The sequence below is a fragment of the Acinonyx jubatus genome, chromosome B1 (genome assembly GCF_027475565.1).
Source record: "Acinonyx jubatus isolate Ajub_Pintada_27869175 chromosome B1, VMU_Ajub_asm_v1.0, whole genome shotgun sequence".
Taxonomy (NCBI): Eukaryota; Metazoa; Chordata; class Mammalia; order Carnivora; family Felidae; genus Acinonyx; species Acinonyx jubatus.
This window is the reverse complement of record NC_069382.1, coordinates 30,202,851-30,230,165: the sequence shown is the minus strand read 5'-3', so window position 1 is coordinate 30,230,165 and position 27,315 is coordinate 30,202,851. Positions and strand designations below refer to the sequence as shown.

At 40.7% G+C, this 27,315-nt stretch overlaps 2 pseudogenes; one reads left to right on the top strand and one right to left on the bottom strand.

The window, feature by feature from the left end:
* Positions 1 to 363: 363 nt before the first annotated feature.
* Positions 364 to 25,388, bottom strand: LOC106966545 (40S ribosomal protein S24-like; annotated as a pseudogene).
* LOC128314368 (dynein light chain 1, cytoplasmic-like) lies at positions 23,182 to 23,454 on the top strand (annotated as a pseudogene).
* Positions 25,389 to 27,315: the final 1,927 nt, after the last annotated feature.

Genomic DNA, 27,315 nt, shown 5'->3' with positions numbered 1-27,315 from the left:
AGATTCCACTCCTGGGTGTCAGGTCATGGCTCACTGCCACTTCTTTGACCTTCCAGTCACTGTGCTCCAGCCACACTGGCCTCCAAGCAGGTTCCTACCCCAGGACCTTTGCATTTGCAGTTCCTTCGGCCTAGAGCTCTTTCCTCCTAGACGGCCACATGGTGCACTCTCACCTCTGACAGATCTTTGCTCAAATGTCTCCTTTTCAATGAGGCTTTCTATCTTTTTTTTTTAACATTTATTTATTTTTGAGACACAGAGAGAGACAGAGCGTGAGCAGGGGAGGGGCAGAGAGAGAGGGAGACACAGAATCTTTAGCAGGCTCCAGGCTCGGAGCTGTCAGCACAGAGCCTGACACGGGGCTCGAGCCCATGAACTGTGAGATCATAACCTGAGCCAAAATTGGATGCTTAAACGACTGAGCCACCCAGGCGCCCCTGAGGCTTTCTATCTTAAATGACATGCACACACCCTCCCCGCCCCACTTCTGCAGCCCCATCCCTCTCTTTCTCCCATAGTGTGATCACCATCTCGCATGTTTTATTTGCTTGTCTCCTAAGACCAAGATGCAATCTCTGAAAAAGGCAGTGGTTTTAGTTTTCTGTGTCTCCAGCTCTCAGAGCAGGGACTGTCACAAAGTGAACCCTTAATAAATACTTACGGAATAAATGAATCTTTTAGGGCTCAGGACATTGAGGCAATAGCTTTGAAACAAAAGCCAGCTGGAGCTGGAGCTATACCCTGCATGAGATCCCTGAGATTTAGTCCAGGATGAGCAGTAGATACAGTTTGCTGGTTACTGGAAGGAGGTACCACATTGTTCTCAGACATGCCAGGTGTTTGAACATTAAGCCACAAATAATAGGAGAGGAGAGTATAAAGATGGTCTCTGTTTCCTCCGTATTTGCATTATTGAAGAGCACCCGTGGTGTGGATCATCTAAGAGAAGTGGTTGTTCAACATCATTTCCATTCACCGCAGGCAAGTGTTTTACACGTGCATAGGCAAACGTGTGCCTATGTATATACACATATACATGTATGTGTTTAAAAGTATGCTGGTCAATGTACGTCAGACCTACTTTGCAAATCTAGTTTCCTTGGCATGGCTACTAAAATGAGCTTGCCTTTCCCCGACACGACCCACTGCTGATGTCTTTTGGAAGCCTGAATGCAGTTAGATGCATGGATAATCAATAGTAAATGACATTAGTCATGTCAGATGCGGCCGGTCTCCAGGTTCTGTATCTCCATGGAGCCTCTTATTCCTGAGATGGGCCTCCGACAGCTGCACAGAGTGGCCCCTCCAGGTAAATGTCTTATTACTTATTAGGCTTATTACTAATCAGGCTCCTACGTGAACCTCAGGTCTGGTCTCTCACTCTGGCAAATTGAGCTGAACAGCATGGGAGCCTCAGCTCCTGCTACTCGTTTTGGGTCAAGGAAGGTCTGGAGAAGTGTCCAATCAGCTCTGCCCTCTGTTCTAGCTGGTCCTGTGGCTCCTCCTCACCAAAGATAATGACAGTTGGCAAGGGCCGGAGAAGCCTTGAGCAGAATCAGTTGAGTCCATTTGTCCAGGGTTCCATGCCCTAAGCCTGATCATAGAGTCCCTCGGCCATCAAAGAATGAAGGAAAGTCCCAAACAGAGGACACTCAGAGCTCCACGTGATCGCATCTGCCTCATGAGAAAACAGCACATAGAGAATAGATCCTAAAGTTGAAAGAGAATCACCATCTTTGCTTCGCCACCAAAAGTTCTCTTCATTCTGCTGCCTGGGTCCTATTGTATATCTTCGAAGTGTCTAACTTGGTCCGATCCTTATGAGAGTCCCTCCTGGCCACTGGAGTGAGGACTTGAGCTTCCCCTGGAATTGTAACTCTTATTAAGTCACTTTCGACCTGGGAGCCATTTGAGAATCTGATAAAAACCATGGACTCCTGCCCACCAAAAAAGAAGACACAAAGTTTTCACACAATTCTAGGGGTTCCGCAGGTTCCCTGAAAATCATCCGTGAACATTCTAATCCTCATGTTACAGTCAGGGCACACACGTCAGGGTCTTGATCCTGACATTGGCTAACCTGTAATTGGCAAGTCATTTAATCCTTTTGATGTGATTTGGGGACCCGTCACATGTACAGGGATGGTCTTTTCCTCTTTAATGTCTATGGTTATGTAATTATTTTGGTATCAAAGAGATTACTACCTTAAAAAGGAAGCAGAGAGGTCTCTCTCTCTCTCTCTTTTAAATCATTTTGGAGCAAACAGGTTAGAACCAGTTGGAACAGGCTGTGCTCTCAGTTAACCCTGGATGAGGATGTGGTGGGCAGAGGGATATTTGGGGGAGGGGGCATCTAGAAGCAGAGAATTCCTGCTGGGCTTTAGTCCTCTCGCAACTCAGATGATGTTAGTCATAAACAGCAAGGCTGAGTTCTCTCGATTTTTTTTTTTACTGTAGTGACAAGAAGACGGAGCAATCCACAACATTTTAATTGTTAACGGGCTCCAGGGGAAAGGGCTGGTCTTGGTGACTGCTTGACATGATGGCATAATGTCCGATGCCTCCCCAGCAGTTGGCCGTGTTCCACATTGACTAGGTAATAATCTGCCGTATGCAGCTGGCTGGAGTAGATTAGAATGGTGAGCACAGACACTGAGCAATCAATGAGAGAGAAACATACCACCCTCCCAGAGTATCCTTCAAGACCGCCCAGAGTCACATCTGTCATTCTGAAATCCTGTTATGCCCAGAGAATGCTTTATTTGCAAGCTAGTTCATGTTTTCAAAGGTGGTGTTTGACATGCAGAGACCTTATCCCACAGCTGCAGACCTGCATTTCTCGATAAGGCACTGAACTCATTTAGGTGTTTTAGGAGTTAGGGATTTGTGTACTGTTCACACCCATTTTTCCCCAGAAGAGGGATGTGAGTGAACTTCCCAATTCCTCCTGCCTAGAGTTTATCTGGCTTGGGTAAGGCATACTAAGTCTCTCGAGGGAGACACTCGTACAGAGGAGTCAGTTCATGTTTTAAAATGTGAATTCTAACAGTACTCAGGGACACTGTGTCAACAGAGGCCAGGAAGAATTTAAATTGACCAGTCAGCTGGCCCTATATCAAAAAAGATTATGAAGGGACGAAGATTTGGAAAGCAGGATATAAATAATAACTCTTGAAGTACAGCTCCAATAGACAAGAGCACCACACCAGCTATTCACTGGTGACCAGAGAAATGCAAATAAAAATAATAAGATATCATTTTATATCTATCGGGCTGGCAACAATAATGCCGAAAAGCTATTACATTTATCACTGGTGAAGATCTCTACAACAGAGTGTTCTTTCCCAAGGCCATTAGAAATGTAGTGTTAAACCTTTTTGAAAATCCTTCTGGCCGCTTCCTCTTACAATTATAATGACACCTACCCTTGACCCAGCAACTTTGCTTTTAGGGTATGCTACAGAAGCAAACATATGTAAGAATGTTTATTGCATTGTGGTGATGAAAAACTAGACAAAAAGTAAAGTAAAGCTATAGATGATAAAATGACTGAAAATATATTGCATAGAAACAAGATGTGCATTTTTGAAAAGAATGACTTAGAATTGTATCAGTTAATTGGAGGATAGTTCCAGTTATCGATGAGAAAAGGAATGCACATTCAGTAAAGCGTGTGTGATATGATCCCATTTTTTTTGGAAAACTTCATACACATTTATGTATACATGGGAAAAAAAAACTACAGAACAAACAAAATTTGTTATCAAAATGCATGAAGAAAGCTTATTTGATATAATCATGTTAACGAACTTATACAAAAGTATATGTGGAAATAGAAATGAAATAAATGTCACAAGGGCTGGGGAGGTGAAGAACACTGCACACGCCTGGCAAAAAGAAGCACATTCAAATAGCAAAGTGTGCCTTGGTCCACGGAGGCTGCTATAATAAATTACCACAGATGGGCTGACTTATAAACACTACTAATATCATCACATTGGGGATGAAGCTCCAACAGATGAATTTTAGGAGAACACAAGGTACAATGATGAATTTCAAAGTGAGGCGCTCCCGAAACTAGAGGGAAGCTGAAAACCCCAGGATTCTCCTGGCCATCTGCCAGGAAGTGATGGCACAGTTGGGGAGGAGAGGGACTGGAACGATCCACCTTGCCTATTTCAGTAGTCCAATCTAATCATACGACTCCCTCCAACTGACATCTTCCATGGCTCTTTATTATCCCAAGAGAAAGAGCTCAAGCTTCCTAATATCGCTTTGTAAGCTCATTCCAGCCTGACTTTCCAGGCTTATCCTTCCAAGACACTAAATTGCTCACTCTTCCCTGAACAAACTTTACTCTGCCTTGTCACTTTGCCATGACAAATGCTCCTCCCTTTTCCAAACATAAAAAAATCCCATATGTCCCTCAAGGGCCCTCCAGAGCCATGTCAAGTGCCATCCTCTCGGAAGTCACCCATGACTGCTGTGTGTTCCACTTCATGCATCCTACTAATACTGTAGACTCTCTATTCCTCTAAAGAATTTTATTTTTTACTTTCAAGGTGATACTTTATACATGTTTGGGTAAAGTATATAGGTAAATAGTGATGCACATTGTGATTAACATTTTGTCTTACCCTTTTTTAGCTTTCCTAGATGTGTACATGCTCTTTCAAAAACCAGCATCGTGTTGAGGCGCCCGGGTGGCCCAATCAGTTAAGCATCCAACTCTTGGTTTTGGCTCAGGTCATGATCTCACGGTTCATGGAATCAAGCCCCAAGTCGGGCTTTGCACTGACAGCTGGGACCCTGCACCCTGCTTGGGATTCTCTCTCTCCCTCTCTCTCTCTGCCCCTCCCCTGTTTATGTGCACTCTCTCTCTCTCTGTTTCTCTTGCAAAATAAATAAATAAACATTAAAAAAAATCCAGCTTCATGTTATACCTACCCCTTTGAAAAATTTTCATTCAGTAACATGTGTTGAGTATTTTCCATTACATCAAATATTCTTTGCACCAAAATATTTAATTACTTTATAGTAGTCCATTGTCGGCTGAATCAACTCTACATAAAGACAAAAGAAATAAAAATATTTTATGTGTCTCATATTGTCAAATATTGAACAATCTCTTGTTCTCATTTTTTTATTCATAATCATAATGTTGTGATACCCACTGCACTTAAATGTTTGCACACATCTTTGTTTCATGCCTCAGGATAAATAACTAGAAATGCAAGTCCTAGATCAGCAGACTTAGTTATAATAATATTTTTAATATCTATATTTGAGGGGATTTATTTCCCACATCCTGGCATAAGCTTTTGCCAATGGTTGTCATTTCATTTTTTCTGAATAAAACTTTAATTCATCTGGAATTGGTGCCTGTGACAGAGGTAGTCTCCAATATTGATGCTTACTTTCTCCAAAGTAGAAGTAAAAGGCCTGTGTTTGGGCAAGATGAGTGGCTACTCAGAATGAAATACATTTCTCAGCCTTCTTGCGGGTATGACCTGGCCAATGAAATGCGGGCATAAGTGACATGCAATTTCAGGGTCTTTTCTCAAAAGGAGGGCCTTTATCCTCTCTTCGTCCTCCATCTAGCTGCTCACAACGTGTTCGTGCTACGTCTAGAAACATGCAGAGAGTGGGCGATTCATGTATTAGATTCACCATTCTACCCCTGCACTTCCTCCACCCAGATTACAAAATGATCATATACAACTATCATATTGAAGTCCTTGGATTCTTTCAGATCTCATATAGCAAATCTATATCCTAAACAATATAGGGTAAATTAAAGGCATAACTTTAATTTTGTCAAAATTGTTAATCCCCTGACACCCTGAGATGTATTGAATAATCCATTCTTTCTCCTACAAATATTTTTTTTTCAGTTTATTCATTTATTTTGAGGGGGGAAGGAGCTGAGAGAGAGGGAGAGAGAGAATCCCACGCTGTTAGTGCAGAGCCTGACTCAGAGCTCAATCTCATCAACCATGAGTTCATGACCTGGGCCGAAATCAAGAGTTGGACACTTACCTGACTGAGCTACCCATGTGCCCCTCTCCTAATTATCTACATTCTTTTATTGTATTCTGGATTTGTATATGCATTCATATTCTAGGTATGTAGATCTTCTTCAGTTCTAGGAATACAGATCCGGTATCACTGTGTTTCACTTATTTTCTTTCTGGAGTTCAGTGGATACTGTGAGACACCACCAAGATCCCCCTGAGAGACTGAGGTATTAATTCCCCCACTTACTTCCTAGGACAGCACTCCGTTAAAGAAAGTTGCTCATCCAAGCTAAACTGCCTCCTCCTGTGAAAAGTTGAACTCCATAACTATTGCAGGAGAATAAAGATCCGGCTCCTTGTCTTCATTTGGGCAACTTTGAGCGGCCATCTTGGTTCCGGCTACCCCCTCAGGGAAAGGAGATGCTATAGGCACCTGCCAGTGCCTCTTTCCTCCCTCTTTCCTTGCTTTTTTACTCTTTCACAGGGGTTGATCTTAAGTATATATCCTGGTAAAATTCCTACATATGATTCTCCACCCCAGAGCCAACTTCCAAAGGAATCCAACTTAATACAATAATTTATTAGTATTTGGTACAGTAAATCCCCCCTCTATATGCTCCAATTTCCAGAATTTCTTGACTTTATATATATATTCTTCAAAATAAAATTTTAGATTTGTGCTAGTCTTTTCCTATTTCATTTATATCTCTTTTTATCTCATCAATTTCTTCCCCTGCCCCCCCCCCCCGCTTTTTTGCTGTCATTTGTTCTTTCTTTGTGATTTTTTGCTTCTAAGCTTGCCGGTGGCTCATTCTCAGAGCTGTCATTTTCTTCGAGTCCTCTTGATCCTGTCTCCTTTTACTTTTTATAAACAACATTTGTATACCTCATTTTGGTCTCATTATCTTTACCCATTCTCATGAGAGGAAATCTGTCATGCTGCTTACCAATAAGCAAAATATATAAATTATAAGTGGGACACCCCATTGTTTGATGGTTTCATCTGCTTTTTGGGTCTCTATGTGGAGGGTGACTGGATGGGTTCCTAAGAGAAATCTTCAGTACACAGGCAACTTCACCCTCTTTCACTGCCTGGACCTCTGTTATTCAGTTGCACTGAAGAAAAGGACTTGTGTGCACTGGAAAGTCTGTTCTGCTTGCCCTCCTGCTGTACCCCCACCCCTGCCCTGCCCCTACATACATACACACGTGAACACAAACTATGCTTATTTCACTCCTGGAAATTGCATTTATATGAATAGAACATGCTACTGTTAGCCCCCACTCCTATGAGGAGCTCATACCTTTCTTTTATTTCCTGCATGCTTGTTTTCTGGGACTCTCATTGAGACATGTTCAAGCAGAGGAGGATGGGAGAATTCATCTTCTATCTTAAGTCAGTGCCCAAAGTGTTGAAGATTAATTAGCATGTTATTGTTACTAGTGCAACCCCTATGTCTCCTCAGTATGGGAGTAAAGAAGGTGGGCTTCCAGATAGGAGTGCTTTGGCTTTTTATTTCCAGAAATCCTGTGTGACCCAAAACAAAATCTAGCAATGTGAGGCTTAGATATGCTTAATTTTTAGTTCACTTGTATCTATCAGATCGCTGGTGGGGATCACCATCACATTCTGTCATTGGCTTGTCTGTTAGCCTTAGCTTTTAAAGATACAAGGCTTTTTTTTTTTCATTTTTCTATAGCTTCACTGTTATTTTAACAGATTTAGAAAAGGCTGAAATAGGTTGCTACACAGATTTCATACTGAATGGGATTCCTGATTTTATTTTTAAAATGTACAGCCTCCCAACCTGATTAGGAAATTGGAACACTCCATTTGGTCATTTGACCAATTTTTTGCACGTCTTTTTTCTAGGCACAATAATTGAGTGTTTGGGATAGGGAACTGTCTAGGATACTGCCTGGTGCTCAAATAACTTCTAGCGTACTCAGTGGTCAAGCGGTAACGTAACAAATAACAACAACATGGTGTGATGTGACACAGTTTTGTGTGTAGATGATTCACTAGAATGAGGAGAAGGAAGAGACCGTCGGTGCAGGAGTAGGAATTGGGGTTGAAGGAGGAAACTGTTACGGAAGTGATGCAGTTGACATACATTCTCAAAGGATGAGTAGGAGCAAATTGGGTGGACAAAAAAGAAAAATGGAACTCCAGGTGGAGACAACAGTCCATGCAAAGGTGCAGACAATGGAAGACCTTATTCGTCATGCTAGGAAATTTATAAACAATGGAAAACCTTTGACATTGATGTATGTTAAGCACAGGATGACAGGATCATATTTATATTTTACAATTTCCATTTAAAAAAAAAGTTTCTCAAGGTGCCTGGCTGGCTAAGTCTGGAGAGCATGCAATTCTTGATCTCAGGGTCATGAGTTCAAACCCCACATTGGAGTCGAGCTTAAAAATAAATAAATAAAAATTAAAAAAACAATCGAGGCACCTGGGAGGCTCAGTCGGTTACCTATCCTACTCTTGATCTCAGCTCAGGTCTTGATCTCAGAGTGGTGAGTTCAAGCCCCTAGTTGGGCTCTACGCTGGGCATGGAACTGACTTAAATAATTATAATTAATAATATTACATGTTAGGAATTGTTATAATTTAAATAACTGGTGATCCTCTGGCTGAAGATTGTTTTAAGGAGCTTAAGTCTAAGGACTTGGGGAGAGATCTACAGAGCCCCCCACTTATTCAGAGAGAAACTGGAGTAAAATCTGCCTTGGCTTTTACTGGTTTTCCTTTTGTGTTCAAGAATTGGGCTCTGTTTTCCACTGTTATCCCTTATATTCCCTTATCTATTAAACCCATTCACCCAATGATAAGTGGTTTTTTTTTTTTTCTTGTCTTAAAATGTATTGTTTGGACTTTTGTTTCTGGCCATAAGTCATCCAAAATACCCCGGAAAATCCTCCCATTGGAAAACAATTTTAAAGTCTGGATAAACCATTAAAAACTCTTGTTGAATACATGCCGGAAGTGGTAAGAAACCAAGGAAAATCCTCAGAGTGCAAAACGAAGCTAAAGTACAATCCAGAGAGTTAGCTAGGCTGAAGCCAAAGGCTGTCTTGAAGTGCCTTCCAGGCCTTATATACCTAGAATCTGAGTTCAAATGGAAGCTCTATAAATGCTTTAAGTCCTACTATAAATGCAAGGGTTCATACAAGGCAGAGGGCAGGCGGAGAACTTTTAATGGAAGTAGGACCCCTGAGGGACCTTAGAATCCATGAGAAAATAAATGATGGGGGAGAGGGGTGCACCTTACAAAGAAAGATAGGAGTAAACTTGGCTTTCTCAGCTTTTGCTGTGGTAGGGAGCGTCCACCTGAAGATTTATATTCATCAGTCAGCTTTCCTGTGGCTTGAGGCTCAAATTACCACTGACCTTGATGTGAAGAAAAATTTCTTCAGTAAGAAACACAATTCAAACACATTAAAATGTAAAACTCCTCTTCACTAAAAGACTGCAGTTAGAGAGTAAAAGCACAAACTATAATCTGGGAGAGGATGTAGCAACAGGACAAAAGATTACTTTTGGCACTAGTTTGGCGATAATGATAATAATATTAATATTGTGACAAGACCAAGTGCTGGCAGGAATAGAGAGCAAAAGAGACTGTTGTGGATCTGGGAATTAGTATAATATTGTGGAAAACAATTTAATTGTATTAAATAATGTGAACATACATATATTTTATGACCCAGCAACTATTTTGTTCACAAAACAGAATGTGATTTAACAGTGAAAAAGTGAAATGGACAACTACGTGCAACCACAGGAATGAATTTTACAAACATAATATTGAGTAACACAATCAATCACAGATCATGTATGTATTAGATTAGTCAGGGTTCTCCAGAGAAACAATATATATATATGAAAACCATGGAATCCAACTTAATACAATAATTTATTAGTATTTGGTAAAGTAAATCCCTCCTCTGTATGCTCCAATTTCCAGAATTTCTTGACTTTATATATATATATATTTTTTCTTTAAAATAAAATTTTAGATTTGTGCTAGTCTTTTTATATTTCATTTGTATCTCTTTATCTCATCAATTTCTTTTTTCCCCTTTTTGCTGTCGTTTGTTCTTTCCTTGTGAATTTTTGCTTCTAAGGTCGCTGGTGGCTCATTCTCAGAGTTGTAGAGAGAAAGAGAGAGAGAGAGAAAGAGAGAGAGAGAGAGAAAGAGAGAGAGAGAGAGAGAGAGAGAGAGAGAGAGAGAGAGAGATTCATTGTAGGGAATTGACTCACATGATTATGGAGGCTGGGAAGTCCCAGGTTCTGCTGTCTGCAAGCTGGAGACCCAGGAGAGCTCTTGATACATTTCCACTCTGACTCCAAAAGGCCTAAGAACCAGGCAGCTTATGGTACAAATTCCAGTCCTGGGGCAAGAGACGACTAATGTCCCCATTCACACAGGCTAGAAAGGAAAAGAGGCAAATTCTTCCTTCAACAACCTTGTTGTTCAGTTCAGGTCCCGGGAGGATTGGATGATGCCTCTAGGGACAGCAATCTGCCGTGATTCAGATGCTAATCTCAGCTGGAAACACCCTCACAGACAGACCCAGAAACAATGCGTTATCTGGCACCCCTTAGTATAGTCAAGTTAACACAAAATTAACCATCACAATGTACAGGATGATTTTTACGTAAAACCATATACCACTTATTTAAAATTTTAAAAGAAAATGTTAGGTATGAATAATATGTCTGTAAAACTATGAAGAAAAGCACGCGAGAGATTATTGTAAAAGTCAACACAGGAGCCGCCTCTCTAGGCGTGAAAGGCATGCCATCAGGAAGGGCCATCTGAGAAGTTCCCAAGGTCCTAGGACTGTAGCACCAGGACATAAGTTTGATTTGCTTTGTTCTTCATCTCAACATGGATTTTATAATCAGCAATGGCCTCCATAATAAAACAAATGAAAACATGTAGTAAGTTCTGCTTTTCATTCTCTCCTGCCTGTCTCAGGATTCACTACTCCCCTCTGCTCCGGTCTTCCAAGTCCTTACTCTTCAGAATGGCGGGTGCTTGGATTTTGCGTTGGTCAGGTTAGGCTAGCTGGAAGCCACCACCAGACCCCAACGTGTCAGGGGTTTAGCACAAGGCAGTTTATTACTTTCTCACAGTTGTTCAGGTCTGTGGGTCATCTCGACGGACAGCCATTCGGGCACTCACGCTGATGGACACTCTTTCATCCTTACACTCGATCTCTCCGGACAACACCGTCATTGTCTGGTCCAAAGGCAGAAGTGGAGAAGCATGTGCCAGAGTGTTTCCTGATCTGGAAGGGAGCCACGTTACCTTTGCTCACACTCCATTGGAGAGAACTTTGTCACATGACCATCCAGGGAGCTTAAGATGTGCCCAAAAAAGAAAAGACTGGATTTTGCTGCCAAAATACCTCACCCTGGACCCAAAGCAAACAAATGCTCGTATGTTGACTTGATGTGCCTTTTAATCTCCTTTAAATACCCTCTCTTTTTCTCTGTCAGAGCAGATACTTCATCGCCTCAGAAATAAATTGCTGCTGAACAGAAGAAATGATATGGAATTTCTAAAACTGTGAATCCTGATAAGTGTGACTCTTGGCGAATGATTGTTACCTACCTACGTACCCACATCGATGCTCTTTTTTCCGTTTCACCTTCACATCAAGGACATGGCCACTGGGATCGCAACTTTATGGATGAGGGATTTCTATTAGACCCATCACCTCAGACAGGCTCCCCCCAGTCCCTTTACCCATGTGTTCATGAAAACCAAATCTCAATGTCATCTTGTTGAGCACAGTTGGAGCCAAAGTCGCCTTGGTCCCCTATGTGCTTCTCTAGGTAGCCATCTTCACTTAAATTTTGGCCTGAAGCTCCTGTCCTGCTAGAGTATCAATGCTATGAGATTTTTCCTGCTCTTCTAACTAGGATTTTTCAGTCTGGATAACTTGGCCACCATCTGACTGGCAAGGAGAGTCTTCCCTTTCTGTCCTGAGTGGCCAGTGCCTAGCCTTGAGTTTGCAGAGTGGGGATGGCATAGCATCCCATTGTTCCTCAGCTGGAAGCACCGTTGCAGCTGCTTTCCTGGGCACAAGGACCTTGTTCTGAGCAGTGAGTGCTTCTCAGAGTGCTGGGCACATGGTAGAGCTCACGAAAGTTTCTTTGGATAAATGTCTACACAGCAGAGCGTACTATGGTAGACAAAGTCGTGATAGTTCCCCTTAATGTATGGGTTTAGAAACTATAAAAAGGAGAATCTATGGAATACTATTGGTAATTGATGTCTTCCCCTTGCTCTAAATGGCTTCCTTTTCCTCATATAATGCTAAGAGCTTCTAATTTTCTCCCATTAGTTGAAAACTCAAGTAACCGATTCAGAGAAACAAATGAACACGTATTACCACTTTGTGTGACTGTGCGTCCCATCTAAATCAGTAGAAGGCAGTGAAAACCCTATACGTTTTTTCTCAACTTCTTTCCTTCTTCAGAACAATTTCTAATCCAATCATTTCAGTAAATCCTTCTTATATTTGCTCCTTTTCCAAAGAGATTCTTGGCGCTTCATTTGCTTACCATTGCCAAAGCTACAGCTGTGGTTCGCATATCAAGGGTCCTGTGACTCAAGCGACATCTCCCCCTCCACTTTGTGTGCCCCCCGCAAGAATGATTTTGGTGGCACAACACAAAATAAAACAATTCCTCAAAAATTTATTGGTTTTGGGGTCTCTGGGTGGCTTGGTTGGTTGAGCGTCCAACTTTGGCTTAGGTCATGATCTCGTGGTTTGTGAGTTTGAGCCCCACGTCAGGCTCTATGCTGACAGCTCAGAGCCTGGAGTGGGCTTGGGATTCTGTCTCCCTCTCTCTCTCTCTGCTTGGGCTCTGTCTGTCTCTCCAATTCTCTCTCTCAAAAATAAATAAATGTTGAAAAAAATTTTAAAGAAATTTTAGTGGGTTTTATCATCACTCACATTTATTCCTGCAGAATTTATTAATAGTAACAGAATTTCTGAGCATCTACTATGTCTCAGTTAAAGTGCTAAATACTTTAAATGCATAATTTCATTTAATTCTCCCAACAAACTATGATGTGGTTGTCTATATATTGCCATTTTACAGGAGAGATAAACAAGGCTTAGTTTGGCTCTAATTTGCCCAAGTGTCTTATGTCTTATGTCTCTGATGGTGTCTTCATTTGCTTGGACTGACATAGCAAAATACTGGGGCATTTTAGACTAGGGTAGCTTAAGACAACAGGAATTTCTTCCTCACAGTTCTGAAGAATGGAAGTCCAAGATCAAGGTGACCGCCAATCACTCTGGTGAGAGCCCTCTTCCTGGCTTATAGATGGCCTCCTCCTCGAGGTGTAGCATCCGTCTTACATGGCCTTTCCTCGGTGGAAAGGCACCTCGGAGAGAAGGCAAACTCTCTGGTATGTCTTCTTTTAGGGCACTAATCTCACTATGAGGGCCCCACTCCCATGACCTCATCTAACCCTAATTACCTCCCAAAGGTCCCATCTTCAAATACCATCACACTGGGGATAAAGGCTTCAACATATGCATTTGGTAGAGACACAAGCAGATGGTGAGAGACAGAATGGTCTTCAGTTATACTGGCCTTCTATTTCTCAAATGCATTCACCTCATCCTGTCACAAAATTGTGTGTGACCCCTGCCTGGAACACTCTGCCTACATCTTTCCATCATTTGGGTTCAGTTCCAAAACCACCCCCTCCAAATTCATTTATCACCCCTAGTGTAAACTACATCCCTCCACCCCTCAGTTACTCCACAAGTTCTCCTATTTTAATTTCTTTAGGGTGTGTGCCACTTTTCTTTTTTTTTAGTGTTTATTTATTTGTGAGAGAGAGTGTGTGTGAGAGAGAGAGTGAGAGTGAGCAGGGGAAGGGCAGAGGGAAGGGGGGGACAGAGGATCTGAAGCAGGCTCTGCACTGTCAGCGTGGAGCCTGACGTGGGGCTCGAACTCACAAACTGTGAGATCATGGCCTGAGCCGAAGTCAGAGCTCAACTGACTGAGCCACCCAGGTGGCTCCATGTGTTGCTTTCAACAGTATCTGGTTAATATGTTGATTGCCCTGCACGCTGTCTGTCTCCTTTCTAGAATGTAAGCTTCACAAGAGCAGGAAGTAGATCTCTCTTGCGTGCATTTGTATCTCTACAAACTTCAAGGATGCCTGCCACATGATATATGGATTACGTGTGAGTTGGTGTCTACCCCAAGGTCACTCCTCTTCAGCCCCAAGCTCTTCTGATGGATGCAGTGCCTTGCTTGAAGCTGAAAGGCGCATGAGTGTCAGAGGGGCACATGCAAAGCCACCACAGCACATGTCACCTGGTATATGGTACTGACACCTGAAGGTCTCCACAGGACAAATCAAGAGCAAGTATGGGTCATGTAACTCAGGAAATAGAAATACTTCTCTCTGGACCCTAGAGGTACCTAGGTACCTCACCTAGAGGTACATTAACTCCTTCCTTTAATTCCTGCTATAGACTGAATGTTGTATCCCCCCGGCCCCCCAGACCATATGTTGAAGCCTTAATCGTCACATGATTGTATTTGGAGAGAGGCCTTTGGAAGGTAATTAGATTTCCATGAAGTCAAGAGGGCAGGGCCCCCATAATGGGATTAGTGTTTCTCTATGAAGAGGAATAGATGAGAACCTGATCTTTCCCCACCATGTGAGGACACAGCAAGTAGGTGGCCATCTGCAAACCGAGAAGAGGGCCCTCACCAGAACCTGAGCATGCTGTCACCCTGATCTCACACATACCAACCTCCAGACCTGAGAAGTGAGTGTTTGTTGAGTAAGCCACTCAGTCTGTAGTATTGTGTTATAGCAGCATGAACAGACCAAGAAAACCCCAAATCACTCCACCTTATGGCAGGCACCTGTGGAGTCTCAGGAATCTTCCTTCCCACTAGCAACTGTTAACATCTTGCCACTCACCCAGGCATCAACCAGCTGGTATCATCTCTGTGGCTCCCTCCCTGTTAACATGATTCATCCCTCGTGGCCCCAGCGTTGTCTTCCTTGAGGATGTGCCCGAGCTGGGTCTCTTCTTGCGTTGAGGTTGAGTCACTGCTCCTTCACTCCAACTTCCAGCTTTGACACCTACGGAGCCTGCCTGGCCAGCGCCACCATCCCCGTCCAGTGGGCGCCAGCAGATCGGCACAGCCTCAAGCTGTGATGGTTTCACAGTTGACACAGTGCAGGCGAACCCTCCCCTCCCCGTCCCAGTCCCAGTATGTCCACTCTCCTCTGTGCCCATCTGGCACCAGGAGGAATCTGAAGGAGGCTGGTGTTCAGAACCCCTGTTCTGACATGGAATGCATTCTTCCTTTTACCATGAAGAGATGAGACAGGTCAGAGACATAAAACCCACCATACCCAAGGGGCTGGTGTTTCTCATTGTGTGACAGGTTTCAGAATCAAAATGAAGGATGTTCAGAAATGAACTTGGGACTGCATCCTTCACTGAGACCATCAAAAATCAGTCAGGGTACCAGAAAAATCAAAATTCGACTCTTGAGTTTATCTGAGTGTCTAATTTATACTAGGCTGAAAATTGCATAGAAATGTGAACTTTGTTTAACTTACACACCAGGGAAATGCCTTTCACAGTAGATGGGCCTGTTCCCTACCCTTACGCAGTCCTGAAGACAACTCTTGGTGATGTAATCACCAGAGAGTCTCAGATCTGATCCACAAATAACTAGCTCATGCCCAAGATAAGAACTGGTTGCAACTCATTAATTCAGTTACTTAAGGGACATTCACCAAGCAATTAATATATTGCAGACACTGAGTTAGATGCTGGTACTACCAAAAGGAACAGAGGAGTGTTGTTTCTGAAGGGCGAGATTCACACGAATATTGAGGCAGAGCCTTCATGGTGTGAGTGAGAGTGGCCAGGAGCTCAAATTTTAGACTGTGTCCATTTTTTTCTTGAGCAAACATTTATGAAGAGCCCCTGTGTGCCAGCATTGTACTAGATGACGGTGCAAGAATGCGAAGCAAGGCAGACCCTGTCCCTGACTCTATGACTATCAGAGGATTCAGAAGACACAATAAGCAATTACAATAATGCGCTATGATAGGGAAGCTCGGCACCATGGAAACGTGTAGCAGGGACATCCTGGTCTGGGAGGGGGTGGGTCAGGGATGTAATTCAGAATCCGGAGACTGACACATACAGCTATCAGTGACAGGCAGAGGGCAACATCCACAGACTTCAGCTGGAGGGGGAACAAAATCCATTTTCTTTTATATCACCATTTTATTCACACATCAGCATCCCCTCATTTCTATCTTCTTATTCCTGAAAGCAGTCCTTTTATAAGCTCTACACATGGTGATTAAACAAAGGGGATTCTAGAAGGGCGGACAAAGCATTAGAGATGGTTTCATTTTATATAAATGCCAAATTTTCTGCCTCAGTAAGGTTGCAGCTGTGACAAGAATTAGGCTGCTTGCTAGGTCATATATTTTCTAAAGTACCATGCAAAGAAAATATTAATACATCAGGGAAAGTGAAACAAATAGACTCAATTATTTTAAAACCTTGTGAGTAGACAATTTTTATAATAAAATGAATAATGCAGCATGTTGAATAAACAAAGAAAATTATATTCTTCATATGAAGTGAAGAAGGATTCTCTACTTAAATCTGAGCGTACGAAGAATGGATCCTAAATGTAGTCTCTTGTTCTGCACAGGATTCGGAACGGAAGTTGGATTGATTGGTATTTAATTAGCCAAACATCATTTTCTATATAATAATCTTCGATGCATTTGTGGCAACTTAGAAATTAGAATTCTATGAATCACAATTTTTTTTTTCATTAACTACAAATAGTCTCTGCATGTGGGGTGTATGAACTAGAAGACTGTTCCCAGACTTATGGCCAAAGTGTGAATTTTAACCAATGATATAATGATCTGATTCACAGCAGAATTAATCAGCACGGGCTGAATAACGTCTAGTCATAAACTAGATGCAGATCAGTAATTAACACCAGGTTGGTAATTAGCTATGCTTCCTGGTTGCAAACAGCACCTCTCCATGCAGCACGAAATAACTCCTTTTGTATTCTGCTCTGTTTTCTTTCATCCTGTGTTTGGACTTTAGTCACAGAGGGATTGATGTTTACCGCAAAGAGCCTGGAGTCAGAAGATCTATATTCGGGTCTCCAGGCTGCTGGAAGTTAACTGTTTGACCTTAACAAAAATAAGTCCTACCCTTCTCTTCAGCTTGCATATCTGCAAGATGAAGGTACTTCATAAAGCCGAGTTGTGAAAAGAATAAAAGATCACGAATATAAAAGCGTGCTGAAAACCATGCTAACAGGCAAATGTAAAATATTCAAATGGTCTATGCATAAATGCATAGATGCATGAATACAATTACATATCACGATGATAATTAATGTTAACCAAATTATCGCTTAAGGGATATCAAAAAGAGCCTGTCAGTATAATTTTCATTTCTAAACCAACGAAAGCCAGTAAGATGGTCTCTGTGTGTTTTTAATGTTTTAAGTGATGAGACCCTTGTTAGGTATTATAGTCATATATAACAGAATGCTATATGCCATATATGCATATGGTTTTTTTGAAATTCAGAACTACGCAGAGGAGGCGATGATCACTAATTTATCTGGCTGTCTAGCACATTTTGCGTCACTTCTCTAAATAAAAAATCAATTAAGAAGGCTGATAAATGGGCTACTCTCAGGAGGGCTAAAGACAGAGACAGATAAAGATGCTTTGTTTCTGAAACCTCTAGCCTGGAATAAATTACCCAGTCATGAGCCAAAGTCATCTGCAATTAATTCCAGTTATAAATTTCAGTCGAGAGACGTGCGGAGCGCCTGATATAGCATCATGTCATTGGTTTGCATATTTTTACCAAGTGTATGTGATTTTAATAGTGAAGATCTTTAGTCTTAAACCTTGTGCAATTTCTGTAAGTTGTTTTAAACATGTAGTCTCGAGAAGACAGACATATGTTTGCATTAATATTTAGCTTATTTTTTCTTGTGTTCATCAGTAGGAAAACTTCATATAGCATCGCTATAGAGAAAAATCACTTTTTCTCTATTTAATTCTCAGGTTTGCTTCTCAAACAAGTACTAGTCATAAATGTGTCTAAACTTATGGAGGATTAACCACATTAAAATGATACATATATCTACACCATGCTCATTTTCATACTGTTTAGTGTGATAATGCGCAGAAACCAATGTATTGCATTTGTGAAATCTTTTCAGAAGTCATTTTCTAGTTTTTAACAAAAATATTATGATAGAACTTCCAGCCTGACAAGATGACACAGGCTTGTTTCTCCCCATTTCTTCTTCCCAAGCATAACTGTCAACTCCAGAAATAATGCAAAAATAATAATAATAATAATGAAAATAAACAAGAAGTCTGAATGGTGGTAAGCAGAAGGCAAGCTGATTTGGAACCTTAGGACTGGAGGAACACTTCAGTGCAAGGGTATCTTGTGTCTTCTCGCAACCAACAGAGTAAGGTCATTGAGACCCAGCATTTCCTGACCCTCAACCTGGCAACAAAATACAGCCCAGGTAAATTCATTCCTTTCCTGGATCGAAATGGAGACACTCCGACAACATTAGTGAGCCTGACACCACTAGTAAGGCAAAATAATTAGGAGCCTCATCAACAAAAAAAGACAAGGGCGTGTACTCTCCCCCAGCAGCCCCCATACGCCTGCACTGTTGAGATTCACTGAGGCAGGGGGCCAGAACTGGCAAGAGGGACCAACTTACCACAACAGACTTAGTCTGGGAAGCCTCCTTTATCCCCTGGGCACCACAAACCTAATGCTAATACTCCTGATATCCCTTCTCCTACTGGGAGCCACCAGGGTCAACATGTGGAACCAGTGGGAGGGACTCAGCCATAACAAATGGCCAATCCCACTCTCCGAAAGGCACCAAGGTGGATGCTTGGACCCAGCTATAGGGATGCAGCAACATAAGCAGCAACCTGAAAAGACTTTTTGATATGCAGGTGCAAGAATCCTCTTCCGTGCTCAGGGACACCAGAGCAGACAGAAAGCACCAGTTGGGGGATCTCTACGTAGTGCTCCTTCAGAATCCCAGCCTGGGAAAATCCCTTCTGTCCCCACAGGCAGCACAAGCAGAGACCTGAGGAAGCCTCAGAAGACTCAAATGAGCCAAAGTAATGCTTCAAATGCACAGCCATTGGAACCACAGCCCACAAAAGCAGCCCAAGGTTTGACTGTTAAACCTAAACAAGGAGACTTCCTACTAAAATAAAAGATATAGGGGCACCTGGGTGGCTCAGATGGTTAAGCAACCAACTGCCGCTCAGGTCACGATCTCACAATTTGTGAGTTTGAGTCCTGCGTCAGGCTCTGTGCTGACAGCTCAGAGCCTGGAGCCTGCTTTGGATTCTGTGTCTCCCCTTCTCTCTACCCCTCCCCTGCTCATGCTCTGTGTCTCTCTGTCTCTCAATAATAAGTAAACGTTAAAAATTGTTTTTTTAAAAAGATACAGCAGGACCCACACTCCTAATGTATTAGACAAAATGTCCAGGATACAATAGAAAATGATCTTTTGTGTCAAGAGTCAAGAAAAACACCTTGAATGAGAAAAGACAACCCATTGACTCCAAAATGGGGATGAATTAGATGTCGGAATTCTCTGACATTACCACCAAGGATTTTAAAGCTTACGGAATAAAAATGCTTCAACATTTAAATGCTTCAATTTTAAAATGCTTTTAAAATTTGTTGAGACAAATGGGAAAATAGACAAGCTCAGCAAAGAAATCAAATATTAAAATAACCAAATACAAATTATAGAATAAAAAAATACAAGAGGCAGAAAAGCTCAAAACTCACTAGATGAGCTCAGTCATAGAATGGAGAAGACAGAAGATAAAATAAGCGAACTTGAGGACAGATCAATAGAATTCCCCTTATCTGAACAACATGGAAGACATACACTAAAGAAAAATAAATTCAACAGACCCTCAAAGACCAGTGGGACAATAATAAATAATCCAGCATGGGTATAGTCAAGAATCTTAAGGAAAGGGTGAAAGAGAGTGAGACTAAAAGAGTATTTGAAAAAGTAATGGCTAAAAACTTCCCAAACTTGGGGAAAGATATAAACCTATAGATCCAAGAATCCAAGCAAACAAACTCCAAATGCCATCTGTATTTGGATATCCATATCCAAATTAAACGTTTAGAAATAAAGGACAAAGAAAAATCTTGAAAGCAGACAGAGAGGAAATGAATTGGGGAACACCATTCAAATAACAGATTTCTTATCTGAAATCACAGAGTCCAGCAGGAAGTAGTGCAATATCTTGGAAATGCTGGGGGAAAAAGAACTGTTGGCTACAAATTCTACATTTCACGAAACTATCCTTCAAGTACGAAGGGGAAATAAAGACATTCTCATATAATGGAATAGCAAACCTATCCTAAGAGAATGGCTAAAAGACATTTTAACAGACACAAAGGAAAGAATAAAAGAATCCTGGAGCATCAAGAAGGAAGAAGAAAAACAGCAGAAATATGGGTGTATACAACAGATTGTCCTTTTCCTCTTGAGTTGTATAAATCACGTTTGATTTATAGCATCATAGGATACTCAAGACAATGATATTTTAAAATGAAGAAGGGAAATGAAAAGAATGCTTCTATACTTCATTCAAAGCGGTAAAATATTGGTATAATATACACATATATATTGTAGTACCCAAAGTAACAACAATGAAAACTAAAGAGAGAGATATTATATATAATTATTCCCCATTTCTTGTCCTACTTGTAAGGATCTTAGAACTCATCACTCCATCCTAACAAGAGAAAAGCTGAATAGCAAGGTAAATTATCAGGGGTACAGAATGGCATTACATGTTTATAAAGTTCAATTCTCCAAGAAAACATAATCCTTAATGTGTGTGCACCAAACAACAGAGTGTCAAAATCTATAAGGCAATAACTGGGAACCGCGAGGAGAAACAAGTGAATTCATTATCACAATTGGAAACTATAACATCCCTCTATCAGAAATGGACAGATCCATCGGGCAAAAAATCAATTAAGGAAATAGTTGAACTCACCAGCCCCACCAATCAACTGTACATAGTTGAGATCTATAAACTATTCCATCCCAAAACAACAGAATCCACATCCTTCTCAGGCTCACATGGAGCATTCACCAGGATAGATCACATTCTAGGCCACAAAACACAACTTACCAATTTAAAAGAAAAATGATTATGCAATGTCTGCTCTGAGACCACAAAGGAAGTAAACTAGAAATCAATAACAGAAAAATAACTAGAAAATTTCCAAATATGTGAAGATTAAACAATACACTTTTTTCCAAACAACTAGACACCTAAAAGTTCTTAATTTATTAATCCTCTCATGAAAAATCTGCAAAACCATCACAGATAAAGTCACTACAGAATCTTTACTCCTACTGTCCAATCTCCAGCTCACTTTTTGTCAGCACCACCACTGGCTTTTGCAGTTCCCCTGACCTGACTTTCTCCATTCTGTTCTTGAGTTCCTTTTGCTGAATTCTTGAGACCTTTTTCTTCTCATTCAGGCCATGTCTTGCAAGTCTACGTTTGGGATCATTTTTATTTGCATAATCCAAAGAATCATAAATCATGCCAAAGCCAGTTGTCTTCCTACCATCAAAATGGATTCGGAGTCCAAATACAACAATGGCATCTGGTGTGGCCTTGTGCACTTTGGCTAGTTTTCCCCCAAATTTCTGTCTTAGGTACTGTTGCCTTTCCAGGGTGAAGAACATCAATGACCATTCGTTTCCACTGAAGTAGCTGGTTGGTCATAAACTTCCTGGTCCAGATAGTTACTGTGTCATTCGTTACGGTGGCCGAGCCAATAACACGCATTTAAATGTGTTATTTAAAGAATAACACATTTCTCTCAAGAGACATTTAAAAATATCTTGAACTACACTAACGTAAAATAAAACAAAATTTGTGGGATGCAGAGAAGCAGTGCTTTGGGGGAAATTTATAGCACTGAAAGGATGTGTTAGAAAACAACAAAAACCTAACATTACAAAGCTCAGTTTCTACCTTAGGAAACTAGAAATAGAAGAGCAAATTAAGTCCAAAGTAAACAAATAAACAAAAATGGAGTTGGAGCAGAGATTAATGAAATGTAAAACAGGAAATCAATAACGAAAATTATTGAAACCCAAAGCCAATTCTTGGAAAAGATCAATAAAATTGATAAACCTCTAGGCAGGTTAACTAAGAAAAAGAGAGAGAGAGAACACACTACTAATTACTAATCTCAGAAATGAAAGACAGGATATCACTACACCTCCCACGAAAATGGAAATAATAATAAAGAAATACCACGAATAACTCTATGCCCACAAATTTGATAACATAAATGAAATGGACCAATTCTTTGAAAGACACAGTCTGTCACAACTCACACAAGAAGAGACAATCTGAATAGCTCCTACCTAGTAAATAAATCTAATCAATAATTACTAATCTTCCAAAACATAAAGTACCGGGGACCAGTTGTGTTCACTGGTGAAATCTACCAAACATTTAAAGAAAAAATTATGCCAAATTCTTTGTAATCTCTTTCAGAGACAGAAACGGAGGAAATACTTCCTAACTCATTCCATGAATCCAGCATTACCCCAATACCAAGACCAAAGACACAGCAAAAAAATAGAAAACTATTAACCCATATTTCTCATGAACATGTATAAAAATATCCTCAACAAAATATTTGCAAATAGAATGCAACAATGTAGAAAAAAGTATACATGGGACCAAGTGGTAATTATTCCAGGTATGCAAGACTGCCCAAACACTCAAAAATCAACTAACATAGTCCTTCCTATCAATCAGCTAACGAAGAAAAATTATACGATCATATAAATAGATGGCAGGAAAAGCATTTGACAAAATACAACACACATTCATGGTGAAAACTCTCATTAAACTAGGAATAAGGAGGAGTTCCTCAACTTAATAAAGATTATATACAAAGACCCAAGTAAGGGCAGCTCCTGCTAGGTCTGAGTGTTTCTATTGGCTGCTCCATGGTAACTATGTGCAACCAAAAGGCTCAGATGAAATGATCAAAAATGCCAACATGTTGGAGGAGATGTAGCAGGATACAATGGAATGTGCTACTCAGGTCTTGGAGAAATAGAACATAGAGAAGGACTTTGTGGCCCATATTAAAAGAGTTTGACAAGAAGTACAACCCCACCTGGGACCTCATCGTGGTGAGAAACGTTGATAGTCATGTGACACATGAAACCAAACACTTCATCTACTACCTGGGCCAAGTGGCCATTCTTCTGTTTAAATCTGGTTAAGAGCCTGAACTGTGTCACACACCCAGTGATCCATCCCAAAACAAGGACTGCAGCCTTGCAGTATTTGGAATTTCCAAATACTGAAATCTTCAGTTTTGCCTAAGGGGACACCTTGATCTTCAAACCTTTATTGTGTTGTTTTGTATACGGCATTTTCCGTGCAAATTTTTTTGATTATAAAACAATTAGTAAAACCGCTTACATTTGTATTTATTTTCTTTCTTTTAAGATTTTTCAACATTTATTTATTTTTGAAAGAGAGAGAGCATGAGCAGGGGAGGGGCAGAGAGAGAGGGAGACACAGAATTCGAAGCAGGCTGCAGGCTCTGACCTGTCAGCACAGAGCTGGACATGGGGCTCAAACCCACAAACCCTGAGATCATGACCTGAGCTGAAGTTGGTTGCTTAACCAACTGAGCCACCCAGGCACCCCTGTTTGTATTTATTTTCTATTCCAAACAACTCTCCCCATGTTTTTCTCTTCAAAATCCATTCTTTTCAAAAAACAAAACAAAACAACAAAAAATCTGTTGGAGAAATAAATATATATACAAAACCCTAAAGCTAACATCATAGTGGTGAGAAACTTGACATTTTTCACTAACATTATGCATAAGACAAGGGTTTCCACTCTTAACACTCTTTTTCAATATTGTACTGAAAGTCCTTATTAATGCAATAAGTAAAAAAAATACTAAAATAAATATCATGAAGAAATACATATAATTATCTTTTTTCACAGATGACATGATTGTCTATGTAGAAAGCCCAGAAGAATCAACAAAAAATTCCTAGAACTAATAAGAGATTGTAGCAAGTTTACAGAATATAAGATTAATGTACAAAAGCCAATTGCCTTTTTTCCTAGATACAAGCAATGAACAAGCGGAATTTAAAATTAAAAACACATTACCATTTACATTAGTCCCTCCATAATAAAATACTTAAGTATAAAACTAACAAAATATGGACAAGTACTATAGGAGGAAAACTACAAAACTCTGCGAAATCAGGGAACTAAATAAATGGAGAGATGTTTCATATTCGTGTACAGGAAGACCCATTATCAAGATATTAGTTCTTTATAACTTGATTTGTAGATTCAATGCAATCCCAGTCAAAATCTCAGCAGTTGTTTTATGGATGTTGACAAACCAATTCTATTTTTTTTTAACGTTTATTTATTTTTGAGACAGAGAGAGACAGAGCATGAACGGGGGAGGGTCAGAGAGAGGGAGACACAGAATCTGAAACAGGCTTCAGGCTCTGAGCTGTCAGCACGGAGCCCGACGTGGGGCTCGAACTCACGGACCGCGAGATCACGACCTGAGCCAAAGTCGGATGCTTAACCAACCGAGCCACCCAGGCGCCCCAACAAACCGATTCTAAAGTTTATATAGAGAGGTGAAAGATCCAAGATGGCCAAAACATACTGAAGGAGAACAAAGCTGGAGGACTGATACTACCCAATCTCAAGATTTACTATAAAGCTACGATAATCAAGACAGTGTGGCATCAGAAAAATAAGAGACAAATAGATCAACAGAACAGAATAAAAGGCCCAGAAAAAGACCCACAAAAATAGAGTCAACTGGTCTTTAACAAAGGAGGAAATTCAATACAATGAAGCAAAGATAGTCTCTTTAACAAGTGGTGCTAGAACAACTGAACATCCACATGTAAAAAAAAGGAATCTGGATACAGATCTGTTTAATGTGATTTCTATCAAAGTCCCAGCAAGGCTTTTTGTGACTATTGACAAGCTTCTTCTAAAGTTTATATAGAGGGAGGAGCAGCCAAGATGGCGGAACAACATGGAAGTTTTTTTGTGTGTCTCACGTCCATGAAATACAGCCGGACCAACACTAAACCATCCTACACACCTAGAAAACTAATTGGAGGATTAACACAACAATCTGCACAACCTGAACCATAGAATTCAGCAGGTACACAGCACAGAGAAGTGAACGTGGGGAGTGAGAAGGTGCAGGAAGGGAGGTCCTTTGTGAGTAGAGAGAGGACGGAAACTGGGGGTGGGGTGGGAGAATACGGGAAAAGCACCCCTCCCCAAAAGCAGCTGGAGAGAAAGTGGAAAATTGGAAACAGCCGCAGGGACTAAACTAAAAAGGGAGAAAGGAGAAAGGAGAGTGTTTAAATTCCATTAAGACTATAAACAAGGGGGGAACAAAGGCTGGAACTTCGCAGCTCGATATCTGGTGGTGCTCTGGTGGGAAGGGTGAATCCCCAGGAACAGAGTGGGGTCCGGGAAGTTCTCAGGCCACATGAGGAAAAGCAGTTCCACTGCTGGAAGGACATTTGGTACAGACTGTTGAAGCCACCTGGTCCCAGCAGACCCCAGAAAATGGCCACACGCGCTGGTGCTGGAACAAGGTTGTTAAGAGGGAAGCCTCCTGACAGATGTGTGTTGTGATTTTCCATAATCCCTGAAACGCTGCTGCTACACTATCTTGAGAACTTTTTCTGGGGCAGGCTGTAACCTGGCCGCAGTCTCGGGGCACCGGCAGCAGCAGGGTCCAGCGGGCGTTCCTGGGTGCAGCCGACATTCAGCCATTGCTCATTCGGCCATTGCTTGGTGCGAACCTTCTGCAGAGGGGTAGAGCAGGTGAAAGCTGCAGTCCTTTGGAAGTAAGGGGCCGGGAAAAACAGCCACATCTGAGAGAGGTACTGCCTGGGGCCTGGTCACGAGAGTGAAAAAGTGGGGAGTGGACGAGAGCTGAAGACAGGGGACAGGTGCGCGATTGCTGATCTGGGAGAACGGACTGGGTAGCTGGGTGGCGCCATTTTCACCGCTCCTGCGCATGCGCATATGCACCTACAAGCCCCGCGATAATCCACCTCAGTAGGCTAGCAGCGCTGTCTAGTGGAGAGCAGAGCTGTTACATTGAGCCCCGCCCAACTGGGCCAACTTTGATCTTCAAGAACACAAGTCTCACTGCCTGCATGGCTTATGGACTATAAAGTGCTACATAGACTGACTTTTAGGGGAAAACAAAGCAATTTCAGTTCTACTTCAATCTGTTAGCAGGTTCATCTATTCAATTTTCTTTCTTTCTTTGTCTCTTTTACACTTATTTTCTTTTTCTTGAATACAGAAAGAGAAAAAAAATCATGTTTATTTTCAATTTGTATTAAAAATATTTTTCTTTAATTTTTATTACTATATTTTTTTACTTTTGTGTAAATTTTCTCAAATTCTATTTTATTTCCATCATTTTATTTTAGTCTACTTCAGTGTATTCACCTTTTCAAATTTGCAAACAATTTCCTTTTTTCTTTCTTTTTCTTTTTTTCTTTTTTGCTTCTTTTCTTTTTCTTGAATGCAGAAAGAGAAAAACTTCATTTTTACTTTCAATTTCTATTAAAAATATTTTTAATTTTTTTACTATATTTTTTGCTTTTATGTAATTTTTTTCAAATTCTATTTTACTTCCATCATTTTATTTTAGTCTACTACAGTGTATTTACTTTTTCAAATTTTCAAAGGATTTCCTTTATTTAAGTCTTTTTTTCTCTTTTTCATTTCTTTTCTTTTTTCTTGAATACAGAAAAAGAAAAAATTCATATTTATTTTTAATTTTTATTAAAAATATTTTTATTTAATTTTTTTCTACTATATTCTTTACTTTTGTGTATATTTTTTCAAATTCTATTTTACCCCATCATCTCATTTTAGTTTACTTCAGTGTATTTAATTTTTTAAATTCTCAAACGATTTCCTTTTGTTTTCTCCCCCCCATTTTTTTTCTTCTAATCTGTCAAACCACTTTCAACACCCAGACAAAAACACACCTAGGATCTAGTATCATCTATTCGATTTGTGTGTATGTGTGTGTGTGAGTG